The sequence below is a fragment of the Palaemon carinicauda genome, chromosome 24 (assembly GCF_036898095.1).
Source record: "Palaemon carinicauda isolate YSFRI2023 chromosome 24, ASM3689809v2, whole genome shotgun sequence".
Lineage (NCBI taxonomy): Eukaryota > Metazoa > Arthropoda > Malacostraca > Decapoda > Palaemonidae > Palaemon > Palaemon carinicauda.
Genome location: NC_090748.1, coordinates 21,839,373 through 21,853,576, shown reverse-complemented (window position 1 = coordinate 21,853,576; position 14,204 = coordinate 21,839,373).

The following is a 14,204-nucleotide window of genomic DNA, read 5'->3' as shown; positions in this document are numbered from 1 at the left end:
AGATTCTTATCTGTGATAAATATTTTAATGTAAGCTATATTCTAAAAGACACCCTACATAAAAGAAATCCCCTAGTTTAACTTCATCATTTAGAAGTGGAATCATCCTTTGATCAAGATGAAGGGAATGTAAATTAATAAAATATCAGAATTAATAACGATATAAAAATTACGCCAGAAAAAAAAAATAGAGAAAAGGCCTGGATATGCTTACTGCATAATTTTCCGGTGTAATCATTTCAACGATATTGAAATAAGGGATAGGAATAATCTAAGGATAATCGCAGGAATTGTGTCACAGTTTCGGCTGTACCCTATTTTTCTTTTTAGAAATTCATTCTTGAGAAAGGCAAGAAAAGTGGAAATCACACCTGAGATGAGATTTGATGGACAGGTGAAAAGGAAAAAAGTAGAGAGAAAATGTTGGATAAAAAAAATTACGCTACATGAAAATCATAATAATAATATGGAAACCTTACAAGGTAAGAAGGGGCAGGGGAATTCTAGCAGGAGAGCTGTATGAAACATGGCGTTCTTGAATAATATTATAGATACAATCGGATAAAGGGCAATATTGTAAGGTAGCTCTTGGGTACTAACTGGAAGTTGAGGTGAAGTGAAGTGACTTTATTCAACAAGATAACAAGCTTATTTATAATCAATTGAGGGCAACACTGCCATCACTGAGGTGTTGAAAAGTTACGCTTGTATTACAATGACTAAAACAGCAGTAATTGATTGTGTATGCACTGAAGAGGTTGGGAACCTGATAGTACCTATTCAAGAGATCGAGAGTTGAGAACACCTTTGCTTTTCGCAAGTAAAATGTAACGTCGGTGATAATGGGAAAGGGGTCGTGATCTGGGTGTGTGCAGTTTTAGACATCTTTAATCCTCACAAGAGTGTAGGAAGCTCTCCCTGCATAAGAGTGACGACCACGGTCTTAAGGTCTTTCGGTATAGGACCACTTCTTCCATTTCAATGAACATTTGTTTAGCGGCTCCAAAACGATTTGATACCACATGCCTGAATCTGATAAACACCGTGGGCCCTGTCATTTTGATATGGTGATATATACTGTGTTTGGCTTGAACTGCGGACGTCTGGCAAAGTTTTGGATGGTGGACTTCTGGATACGACATGAGGAAGGGGGCGTAGGGATCCATGGGTGGGCTAATGTGAGTGCAAAGTCGGAGAGGACGTGTTCAAGAAATGTCAACAAGTATCAGTCTGCATTGACTAAGCATTGATGCGCCACATCGACCAGGAAATGGAAATAGGCAAGAAAATCCCAACTGAGTAATGGTATTTTATGTCGGCTACAAGGAACTTCCATAGATATTTAGCCCTCACAAACGATAGTGTGAGTGTCTTGTACCCTCGAGTGGGGATCTCTGATCCTTCAGGCCTCTACCAGGGGGACGTCAGTTTTGTCCTGGAACGTGAAATTGGTAGAAGGGAATGGCAATACCCAGCATCTACCAAAAACCGCACATCAGTACTTGCATCATATAAAAAGAAAGGAAGAATGAGAAAGAAACATCCTTTATCACTAACAGCCTAGTGAGAGGATCACCACATTAGCAGTTATAACAGCGAGTAACTGAAATATTCGGTCCTAAGCCCGTAGATGTTTTCGAGTGTTTAGCGATTTTATAAATTGAACTGTGCCTTGACACTTTTATTTTTTTCTTGTTTATTGAGACAATACCTTTAAACCAAGCACCGTTCAACAGCTGAAGGCTACTATCGTGTGTCTGCGATGGCAGCCAGGGGTTCTACCCCTATCCATACCTCCTCCCCTCGAACCAGAGTGGAGAAGGGAAGGATCAAAATGCCAAGATGTTTCACCTTGAGGAGTCACAAGAACGTACCAAAGTCACCTGCAACTGAAACAATCCCAGGAACCGCGAGAGACCATTAAAGAGAGACCTCAAATACCCACCAGTAGCTGAAGAAGAAGTAGATGAAAACGAGGACCACCAGGACACCGAGAACAACCCCACTCAACAGCCACCTTCACAGCAAACCACAGATGGCTGCTCAAATACCACGAAGTTCAGGCTTACCCCAGGACCCAGCATGACATCCTATGCTGCTGTTGTCGCCATGGAAGCCAGCAACCTACACCTGAACATGACTATATGTCCCAACCGCAGGGACAGCTAGTCATTACAGCTAAAGATCAGTCCACCAGGACCTTCCTTGAGCAGCAGGATAATGTGCTCAAGCTCGACCTCAACGAAAGGCTCACCACTATCTTCATAGTGTATGACCTTGACTTGCCACTTGAGCCTATGCTCCGACATCCTTCCATCATCACTGCCAAGAGATGTGAGGGGAAGGCCGGAGGGAGATCCCACAAGCTGGAGGCAGTCTTCAAAGGACCTCGTCCTCCTCAGCTCTCCTTTGGCCTCTGGGGTACCTTCTGCACCGAGGAGTACTTCAAAGAACTGCTAAGATGCTTCCGATTTCAGAAGTTCGGCCATCATAAGAGCTGCTGCACAGGTCCAGAGATCTGTGGAGTTTGCAGCAGCAGAGAGCACCCTACCGCCCACAGCATTGCCAAGCACAAGGCAAAACACAAAACTACCGCCTACTGCCCAAACTGCAAAGGGTCTCATCATGCGTGGCATGATAGATGTCCCTATCACCTTCAGCGGATCGCAGACCGTCAGGGAGCAGATCGCCATTACAACCTCCACCCACGTCTGCCACGTTGAACGTACCGACCTCCAATCAACCACGCCCCTCCACCAACCAACCACACCTCCCAACCAAATCCAAATCCTTCCAGACATTCCATTCCTGAACTTCCTTCTCCCTCCAGCACCTAAACCTCAACGTCCTCCTAGACCTCCTCAAAAATCAAAAAGATCCCCATCATCCACTCCTACCACTCCCTCAGCTCTAAAATTTACCTCTCCTTCCACTGTCCTACACCCCAAAAAACCCTCCTCATCCCCCTCCGCTCCTGTAACTCACACACCCAGCTCTTTTCACTCTTCAAGAGAATTTCCCTGTCTACCTAGTCCTGCTATCAGAAGCCAATCAAACGCCTCACGCCCCACCAAACCCCCTCTAACCGTCGACAGTAATGCATATGACTTTTCTGCTCGCCCTATAGATGCTCTTCTAGCAGCCATCAGTAATATTTTTCGCAACTTATTGCGATCTCGTCAAATTAAATTCACCCAGGAGTCTCTTGATGACTTCGTTTTTGACAACGCCACCCTTGAAATTAAGGCTCAGTTCCCTTCATAGATCCTCCTGCTAACGATCCAAATACAACCAATCATAACAACCAAAACACCCAAGTTAAAGTGCTCCAAGGGAACGTTTGAGGACTTCGAAACAAGTTTGCATTCCTCCAATCTCAAACTTCAGTGCGAGATCCTAACATAATTGTGCTGCAAGAAACTTTGCTTAATGAGAACAAACCATTTGCGTTCTCATGATACAAAGCGTACACAACGTATCTATCACCAGCAACAAGAGGACTAACCACCCTTGTCAAAAGCAGCATCCCCTCCAGAATAGTACCTCGCATAGACTGTAGGACAGAGGCCGAGACTCTTAGTGTCCAGATATCTCTGCTAGATACAACTCTCACATTCCACAACATCTACAAGTCCCCAGCAAAAAGCATCAATGCGGAAGTGCTCTTCGCCGCAACCTCCGAAGAAGACTCAATAATGGCAGGCGACTTAAACGCCCACCACCAGTTCCTGAACTCAATATCAGAAACAAATCAAACAGGAAGACACCTGCATGCCCTATTGCAAGAATATCCTGATGTAGCACGGTTCAACAACGTCACAGAAGCCACCCATCTAAAAGGAGGTCGCCTAGACCCTACCTTCCTCTCTAGTGCCATACAAAGAGGCACCAAATGGCAGCTGCATCCTGTAATAACGAGTGATCACCTTGCCATTGAAGTCAAACTCGAATTGGAGAAATACGCCTCTCCTCCTACACCCGCAAAAAGGTGGAACCTAGAGTTTGCTAACTAGAAAAATTCGAAACAGCTATGTCAAAGTGGGCTCGGGAATACATCAAAAACCCTTACAATGATGTTTCCACCCTATCACTCGACTTCAACAAACAATTAGAGGCAGCCGCCAGTGTTTCCATGCCTCAAAAAAAGAACTCCGAGAAGAAAAACGCCGATGCATGGTGCTATAACAGTAGCATCAAAGAAATGAATGCCAGAATAAACAGAACCAGAAAACTTCTCAGAAGACACAGAACTGATGAGCTACATAACTTACTTGTGGAGATCATCAAACATTCTGTGCAGGTATCACTGGAAGTAAAAACAGGCAAATGGTACTCATGGTGCCATGAAGTCAACTTCAGTACATCCCTGGCCAAGATATGGGGCTGCTTTAATAAAGTCTTTGGGAAGAAGTATAATACACCCAGAGTCACACACCCAGAACCATTAGCTGAAGCCAACAGGCATGCCAATAACTTTGCGGACAGAGTAAAAAGCACCAACCTACCTCTGCAAACAATAAACAGGCAGAGAACACTGCTCCCAATCAGGGACAACTTCATTGAAGCCGCCTGCAACATGGCAGATGATACTGACTGCCCCTACACCATGGATGAACTTAACACGGCCATCGCAAAAGGCAGGAAGGACACTGCCCCTGGAGCCGACCTCATCACATACAGCATGCTGATTAATAGAGGTAGTTTCATCGAGGCGGGGTGGGGGGCAAACATCAGCATTGTAAAAAAGGTAGGGTGCACCAGTAGGCAAAAAGCTGGTAAGGAGCTGATCCTTTTGTGATCACAAATTGTCGCAGGGTAGCTGTTAGGTACCGAAAGAAAGGCAAAGTGAATGTAAGTGACTTTATTCAACAAGGTAGCAAGCTTATATAGAAACAGTTATGGGCAACAATGGCTTAAAAATTCCAACGATGTGAAACATGCAATGGCCAGCTTAAACATGTTTTTCGATTATCAGTGCAGAAGAAAGCGAAAAATAAAAAAAACATATGCAATAACATTATAATGTATGATATTGACTGTGTATGAAACACTTGCGGTGCAGCATGAATAGTGATGAATTGGCTACCGCTCTTTCCTAAAACTCCAAGACATTGTTGCCATGGTGGATGTCGACAGTATGCAATGCACTAACCTAATGATTTCAGAAACTTAGAAATTAAATATCCTGAGGTGTTCCATTGTAACAAATATTCAATTTGCATTTTTACAATGATTAGATAAAAAAACAATATATCGATCATTCTAATAAACAAGGATTTCATCATGTGACCTCATCCTTGTAGTATAAATTATGTTGTGGGGAATCATTCAAACCCATCTCTACATTCTCATAATTTACGAAAAGCTAGTGTTTACGAAGTTGGCAATGACGATCCCATTATGAGAAATGATTCCTATGAACAAATAAAGTAAAGGATCGAGAAATACCAATATTCTTTGCTTAATTTAACCCTGGAACCAGACACTCAAAAATTAGGATTGCTACAATAAGAAAATTACTTCTTAGATGAATCCCTGTTTCTATTGCAATGTATACTAATCATGCATTTACTGTACTATATAGTAATGAATAGCCCGCCAAAGTACTGTATTTCTACAATTCACAAGGAAAAGTAATGCACCAAAAACTGTATGGTTATATCCTTGTTTCAGTACTCAAGTTTCTTTTTCGCTGATTGATATATTTTTGGAGAAAGTTCATATTCTACTAAATTAAGGAAAAGGCTATAGCAGCATTCATTGGTATCTGCGTACTATAGAGGAGTTGGCTTCACTAAACCCTCTTACGTCTACTTGTGTATTTGTGAAGGCCTGTGAAACTTACATATATCATAATTGCATATATCTTTCAATAATTCCAAGGCGGCTCAAATGTATGTCAACAATGGGTGTATATAAAAATATTCCTACATTAATATGCTTTGAGCGTGATATTCATGTATTCATGCATGCGCAAATAATATAACGTGGACTGACGTCATTTGTAAGATTTTGACAAAACCAAATCAGCATTACCATCATCACCAGAACTTCAATGTTTTAGGAATCAACAGACATTAATCCTACTCTAAAACTGAATCATTGAACTTTAAATTTGCTAACGTCAGAGAATTGACATTAAAACTGATTATCCGTTTGTTTATCTGTGTAGTAACGTACGTAATTTAAAACTAGATAAATTGGGACTGGAGATGATGGGAGTGACGTTTACATTACCAAGTACCTGAATAATGATTTGCTGGTAAATGCATCGTAGGCCAGAGGTGAACTATATTTAAACTTCCAGTGGGCGAAACTGACTCAGGTGATAGAGAACTTCGTTCCCTCCAGTTGAACAACAAATTAAAGCTGACCTCTCTTCATATTGCATGAAAACAAATTGTGACTTCCTTTTCAAGAAAAGAAATTGGTGTTAATTTCACACGTACGGCATTTTTACCACGATTATTATTTTTCCATTGCAATGACTATTTTGTTTTTGAATTTGAAAGGTCACGCATTCATGTAAGTCAAGAGTTTTATAGGAAAATAAATCTTTCGATTCACGATGCTCATGTTTCGATGCAATTTACTAATATTATTAAATAAAAGCCTCACCTAATCATACTAAGATAAATAAATGGACAAAAAAATAGTTAATTGAAAATGAGAAATTATATTAATATCAGCAAATAGCTGATTCATCTCTTGTAATGAATCCACTGTTTGAATAGATAACCGTATGCTTCACCCAGTGGATATTTTTAATCCTTTCTGATTTATTGAGGGCCCAACTAAATAGACTCTCATTGCCATACATGCCATTTTTTCTGAGTTCATATGATTTGTCTTTCTGGCAATTTCATACAATTAATTGAACTGGAAATATAATGAAGCATAATGAAAAATTACTCTTCCTTTGAAATGATATTCATGGTGGACGCCAATCAAAAACTTCCTTTAGAAAAGTGTTTTCATCTGAAACTTTATTACCTACTTATCTAATCCTAAAAACTTATTCTCATGTTTTTTTTTTTATTATCCTATATACATCCACATAACTATTGCTTTACTTATCTTTTTATTTCATTTTCTTTTACCTATATATTTCTTTCTTTTACTTATTTTCTTTTTTATTCGTATACTTACATATGCGAATCTATAAAAAAAATCTCTGACTAGTAAAAGACAATCATAATTGCAAGTATACTAAATGCACGGGCTCTTTCAATCAATAGCTACAAAAATATTCTCTCTTATACTCTATATAGCGTCACTTTTTGACCTTTCAATCGCAGTTGTATTTACTACCGATGGAATTGTATTGGTTCTCTGTATCCCTGATGGTTGAAATTCTCGTCAGACAATTCCCTGTATGTTAACATTCCATATTTTGCTTTGTGTTTGGAGCTTACATTGCCATAAATCACTGTAACATATTCTTTGTAAATCGACAATATTTTTCCCCGCTGATTTATTCCGATATCTCACTACCTTATATCATTTTGTTTTTCGATCATTAATAATAGGTAAGACAATATCTCTGGCAGTTCATTGTATTATGGTGTTTGATAATCAAGCTTTCAATCCTTTATACTTTTTTCTATGATTTATACATTCAATCCAGTGGAGATACGTAACCTTGGCAAACTTTCTATTTTTCTGGAGGAAATGTCTCAGAAATATCTAGTCCCTATCCTCTTACTGGCAAAATATGTGAAAGTGTTTTTAAAGCCAATTAAAAACAGCTGCATCAAAATATCTTCTTAAACTCTTCTCTTGGTTTTATTTCAAAAGGTTTAAAGGCCTCTCATGGATGGAAGAGGCAAGGGACAGTGACAGTGCCCTATCAAGCAGGACAATGGCCTAGAGACTGACCATATATACATATGATCACCAACCAAGCCCCCTCTCCACCCAAGCTAAGGGCCAGACAATGGCAACTGATGACTCAGCTGGTAAACCTATAGGCTCCCCAAAAAACCCGACCTTTAGTTCCCAAGGATGGTGACGTTCAGCGACCAAAGAAACTAACGATTTTGAGCGGGACTCAAGCGCCAGTTTGGGTTTAATAGTCTGGAACGTTACCACCTCGGCCACCACAACCCACATTTGGACATTTGAAGATTTGTCCGTATTTTGGTATACAATACATTGCCTTCTTTGTTCCCTGTATCTCCTTACTATCGTCTGATTGTTTTACTTCTGAATCACTATATGAGTAAACTATTTCCGTTCTTCCATTACCCATCTTAACATTAACTGTTTCGTGTTACCAAAGCAATATATCCTTATAATCCAATTGTTGCTCATACATATAATAAACTTTCTCCTCTCACAAACATCTGTAGTTTTTCTAGATAAAGAATTGGTTTTACCATTTCTCCCCATTACTATATTAACTTTAAACATAAGTCATTCCATAATACCTATATGAACCAATGTACATCTCCTGGCATTATAAAAATTTTTACTACACTGTCTTCCAGCTATTTTGCTGTTATACAAATTAATGGTATTAATAAACATATTAATATTCCTTCGATCAATCTTTTATTTTCCTCCTATACAACCTCCACGATGCCTTCTCCAACAAGTCCATAATATGTCTCATGCACTTTTTCAATCATTATTTCCTGTAAATCCCCGCAAAAATTAATTTTTCTCAGTTCATAATCTTATCGTGAATATATAATAATTTTTTTATCCCATCACATCACTAAATCTTTTCTCTGCATTTGCTAGAAAAATTCTTCTTCTCCATAAAGAACTTGACCAATTCTCTCTCAACTTTCCACCTATCTTTTCAGTCTTCCTAAATTTATTCTTTTTGTTTCCAACTCTTCTCTCCTTAACCCCTTTCTTCACATCTGTCTCCAAGTTACACAGCAATTGATTCTTTTCCTCCTTCACTCTTTGTCATCATCCTACCATTTACTATTTTCATTCTCTATTCCGCCACATCCCTTTCATAAGGAAAGTAAGTCCTTAATGAATCCGTAACCCCATCTTGGAATTTAATGCACACTTCATCTATACCTTATACTGAACCAGTTTTTATCAATTGTTTTCCTTCAATGTTTCTATGATTTCCTTATCTTTGAACTCACAAGTTTCAATTCCATTCATAGCGCGTTTTTCAACTTCATTTCCTGATTAAACTTTTATCTCTCTCAATTCTCCCTTATTATAGCAAATAATGGTCATACGTAGACTGCTTATATCTGTTCCTTTTCTTCTTCATCGAACATCTTGAATATTTTATCAAATTATTTTTCTCATTATTATTTCAAACATACCAACGGAAAAATTGATTGTTTTTTCTACACAAATGATGATACCAAAATCGTCTTGAAATTTTCATTTTATAATATTCAAAGAATAGAATTGATATCAGTAGCATATCGAGTAAAATATAATATATTAAAAATAAAGAACGAAGGCATTGTCATGTAAAATTTTAAATGAACAAAGAATCAATAGAAGAGAGAGGGAGAGAGAGAGAGAGAGAGAGAGAGAGAGAGAGAGAGAGAGAGAGAGACTCCAATCAAAATAGAGAAAAATATAAGCAGCAGTTTGATAGAAGAAAGAATAGATGAAGTTCACTGTGGAATTCTTATCGTTTACGAACCAGTAATACTCAGACTTTATATTTTCCAATAACCGGAAAAAAAAAAAAAAAAAAAAAAACCATATTATGATAATAAAAAAATGAAAAGAGAAAAAATATTCGTATATTTCACATCTCTTCGAAGAAAAAAATATAGATTGAATTCACTGACAAATTTTTATATTATGAATATGTTATCTTTTTCTCTATTTTTTTCTAATTTATATCTATATGAATCTATATATAGTTAATAATAGAAATGTCCTGGTTCATGTTTTCGATAATATCCCCCCCCCCCCCCCCCTCTCTCTCTCTCTCTCTCTCTCTCTCTCTCTCTCTCTCTCTCTCTCTCTCTCTCTCTCTCTCTCTCTCTCTATACTACGTCACTTATACAAACGGAGCCATAATTCTCTTTTACAATAAAGTTGAATGGATTTTAAATAGCTAAAATCAGTAATTTTTTAATAAAGGAACAGAGATACGAAACACATCTTAGGAACGTAACCTTCAATACTTAAGTAAAGGAAAATGAATATCCTTATGAATATGAATATATATATATATATATATATATATATATATATATATATATATATATATATATATATATATATATATATATATATATATATATATATATGTGTGTGTGTGTGTGTGTATATATATATATATATATATATATATATATATATATATATATATATATATATATATATATATATATATATATATATATGTATGTATTTATCTATGTATTTATAAGAGTTAAATAAAGAAATCAATTTTCTAATATGTAAGAAAAGGAAATGGACATGGCTAGGACATATAATTAAGTTGACAGGTAGTAGATGTGAATTAAGAATAACAAAATGGTTCCATAGAGATTAAAATAAAAGCTTGGAAAGAAGGAGAAGAAGATGGATTGATGAACCAAGAAAGTTTGCTGGTGTGGACTACCATAGAAAGACCAAAAACAGACGGAAGTGGAAGGACATGTGGACTAGTCTCGCTGATGATGATGATGATTATGAGTATGAAGACAATGACATAATATATATATATATATATATATATATATATATATATATATATATATATATATATATATATATATATATATATATATATATATATATATATATATATATATATATATATATATATATATATATAGGTATATATATATATATATATATATATATATATATATATATATATATATATGTGTGTGTGTGTGTGTGTGTGTGTGTTTGTGTGTATGTGTATATATATGCATGTGGCTGTCTGTGGGTGTATGTGTGTATATAATCGCTCAAAATAAAGATGACAATTGAGTATTTAGGCTACAGTTTTATGATAGATATGAGTTATTTTCAACCTTTGCTGTAAACTACAAATTACTTTCAAATTCAGGTTTTAAATTTAATATGCTCAGAATAACTGGTTATGGGTTTTAAAATAAGTTGATTAACAAAACACACTAATAATGATAACCAGTAAGTTCCTATCCGTTTGTATTAGTTTTTTACCCTTAGTGATGATTCACTAACATGTTAATACACCTCATTTACCAACATATATATAACATTTATATATATATATATACATATATATATATATATATATATATATATATATATATATATATATATATATATATAGATTGACTGATTGATCTAAAGTTTTCTGTCATCCTGACATCTAGGGTCATTGACCGCGATACCATTTATTATATTTAAAAAATAAAAGATAAAAGAATATTCAATTTAAACCACAAAAGTTAAGATTTTATTATGAAAGTTAAATATTTTTCAGAAGACCTGCTTTTGAAATAACTCTAAAAATGCCGCTCGCATAGTAGGACACATCATGTCCTAGAATCTTGGCAAGGATGAACTGGCCATCCTCACCTAGAGCCTCAAACAGTTATCTATTTCTCAAGTTGTTACAATTGGGGCATTCGGTCAGCTAATGCCTCACTGTTAAAGGTACCAAACAGTCGTCGCAATCCGGTTGGTTTTGGCCCTGCAACATAAACTCCTGTGTTAACCGATTGTGACCATTACGGACACGACAAATGGACGTGTCCCACTCTCGTGGCATCATGTTATACCTCCAACCAGATATGACATTTGTTATTTCTCTCATTTATTACATTGTAGACTATCCCAGTGCTGTAGCCAATCGTTATAAAACAATTTCTTGATGGTAGGTAGGAAATCATTACTGGGAATGGGATACCTTCTTGGTAGCAACTCGGATGCAGAATTCTTCGCCAGGGAATCTGCTTTCTTATTCCTAGACACCTACATGTGCTGAAACCCAACAAAATCGAACCATTATACCTCGCCGTCCAATAATAAAAAGCCATTATAAAATCTTCAAAACTTCTAAAGCTTGAAGGACACTCCTTCCATCACTAAAAATGGTAAAATTGCCTTCCTTATCCAACGCTCTTTTCTCAATAGCGGTTAGTATGCCATACAGTTCGGCGGTAAATATAGATGTTAGAGGATGTGAACCTCTACAATTAACACCATTACTATGTACTCCAAATCCAGTATCATAATATCTGTGTGCATGTGTGTGTTTCTCTAGTCATAACAACATACAACTTTGTTTTGTACTAATCTAACGCCACTAATAGGGGTGCATTTCTTCTATAGTACTGCGTTTAGTGAACGAGGAGAGTTTCATATATCTTAAATTATGTTATTTATTGTTCATATATAGTACAAACCTATATTTGAGGTAAGTTCCAAAAAACAGATTTTACTTATATATCTTGGGAGTGGGACGGTCGTTTATGAAGAGTGCGTAAGTGATATTTATTACCTTATGTTCAGACATGTAATAATATAAAGAAAGTATCCAGGCTTTGTCTTCTTCATAATCATTTAAGAAATCAATTTTCTTGTTTTCGCAGGTTTGTATCTGTTTTGCGGTAAACTGTCGTTAATAAAAAAAAGACACATATTTATTCTCAGTTCAATAACTTTGAAAAGCAGAGTATTTCACCTGATTTCATTGAGAAAGTGGAACCAGTAGGATATCAAGCAATAGCAACAGTATTTGATGTAGGACTCACTACTCTCCTTCTATGGAAAGCAATCGGTATTGATCGTGTCGGAACTAAGACGTCCTTTCAAAAATCCAAGTACCGATTTGGAAAAACAACCAGTGCAGTATATTGGTGAGGACATTGAGAAATGTTTCCAATTAAATATCCGGGTTTAGGGTACGTGACATCGTCAAATAATTCATTTACTAAAATGATCTATAGAGGTAATTTATGTATGACTTCCGATAGTGTTTCTTGTTAGGTATTGGTTTTCAGGGAGGTGTTTAAGATTATGCATATTGAAGAACTTAAAGAAGGCACTGTGTATGTGTAAAAACTCTCACATCAGAAATTAAAACACGCAGTAGTACAGTAGACCTGACATCTAATATAATTCAGTTTCTGTAAGAATATTCTTCTTCTTTAGAATGAGGTACCTCAGTAACATCACTAGACTCATTGATATTGAGTGTAGAGGAAAAGGAAAAAAAAAAACTGTAACATAGGTTATATGTTGTGTATAAAGGCACATATAAGATCTCATGTTAATGTGAGAAACAATACTATGATTTGAAGTATTTCTTCTATCTCCTCCTCAACATAAACCTACTCTCTCTCTCTCTCTCTCTCTCTCTCTCTCTCTCTCTCTCTCTCTCTCTCTCTCTCTCTCTCTCTCTCTTTTCCTAAATTCATTTTTCTTTATAGATGATATATCCTTCTTCTCCTAATCTATCTATCTAGATAGGGACGTGCCATTGTGTTACGTCACTGCAGCCTGCAGTATATTAACCCTATCGCCACCCAGAATTAAACACTTTGATTTAACCCTGCGTAAGTAACCTATTTTTGTTGGTCTGCCATCAGTTACCTGGTACCTGTACAGTGACCTCCATTTTCGGACCTAATAACTCCTTTATTATTGAAGATATCAAACAACTGAAACTTGCATATTCATCACTAATCATTCCTTAATACTATGTTAGAAGTAAAGAAAACACCACTTTTTTTTAATATTTATTACAAATATTTTGAAAAAATAACTATTCAAAAATATATACATTCACAAAAGAGACCTTAAATTTATTTACACTTAACCTATAATACTTTGGTGACCTGGATATTGAAGATAGATGACATGGGAACATTCATGCCAATTTTCAAGACCCCTGGACCAGAAACACCGAATCTGTAACAGGGGTGAAAAAAAGGAAATGATTTTGTAAAAAAAAAGAAAAAAAAAACACTATTTTAAAAATGTCCCCTGTAATCAACCTAAATATTAAAATAATTCTATAATATCTTATTGTGAATTGACCATTCTAGAATACAAAGCAGTTAAACAAAAGGAAATCTGTTTAATTAAAAGCTTCAAAAAAACAAAAAACAAAAATTTTTACCGAGAGTGCCATTTGACATAAGGTATTTTCCCTATTGCTCTCTCAGAAATCAATATAATACCCTCAAATTATACGTGGATACCAAATATACATTCTAGAATACAAGGCAAGTGAAATAAACTATATATGAGTACGTA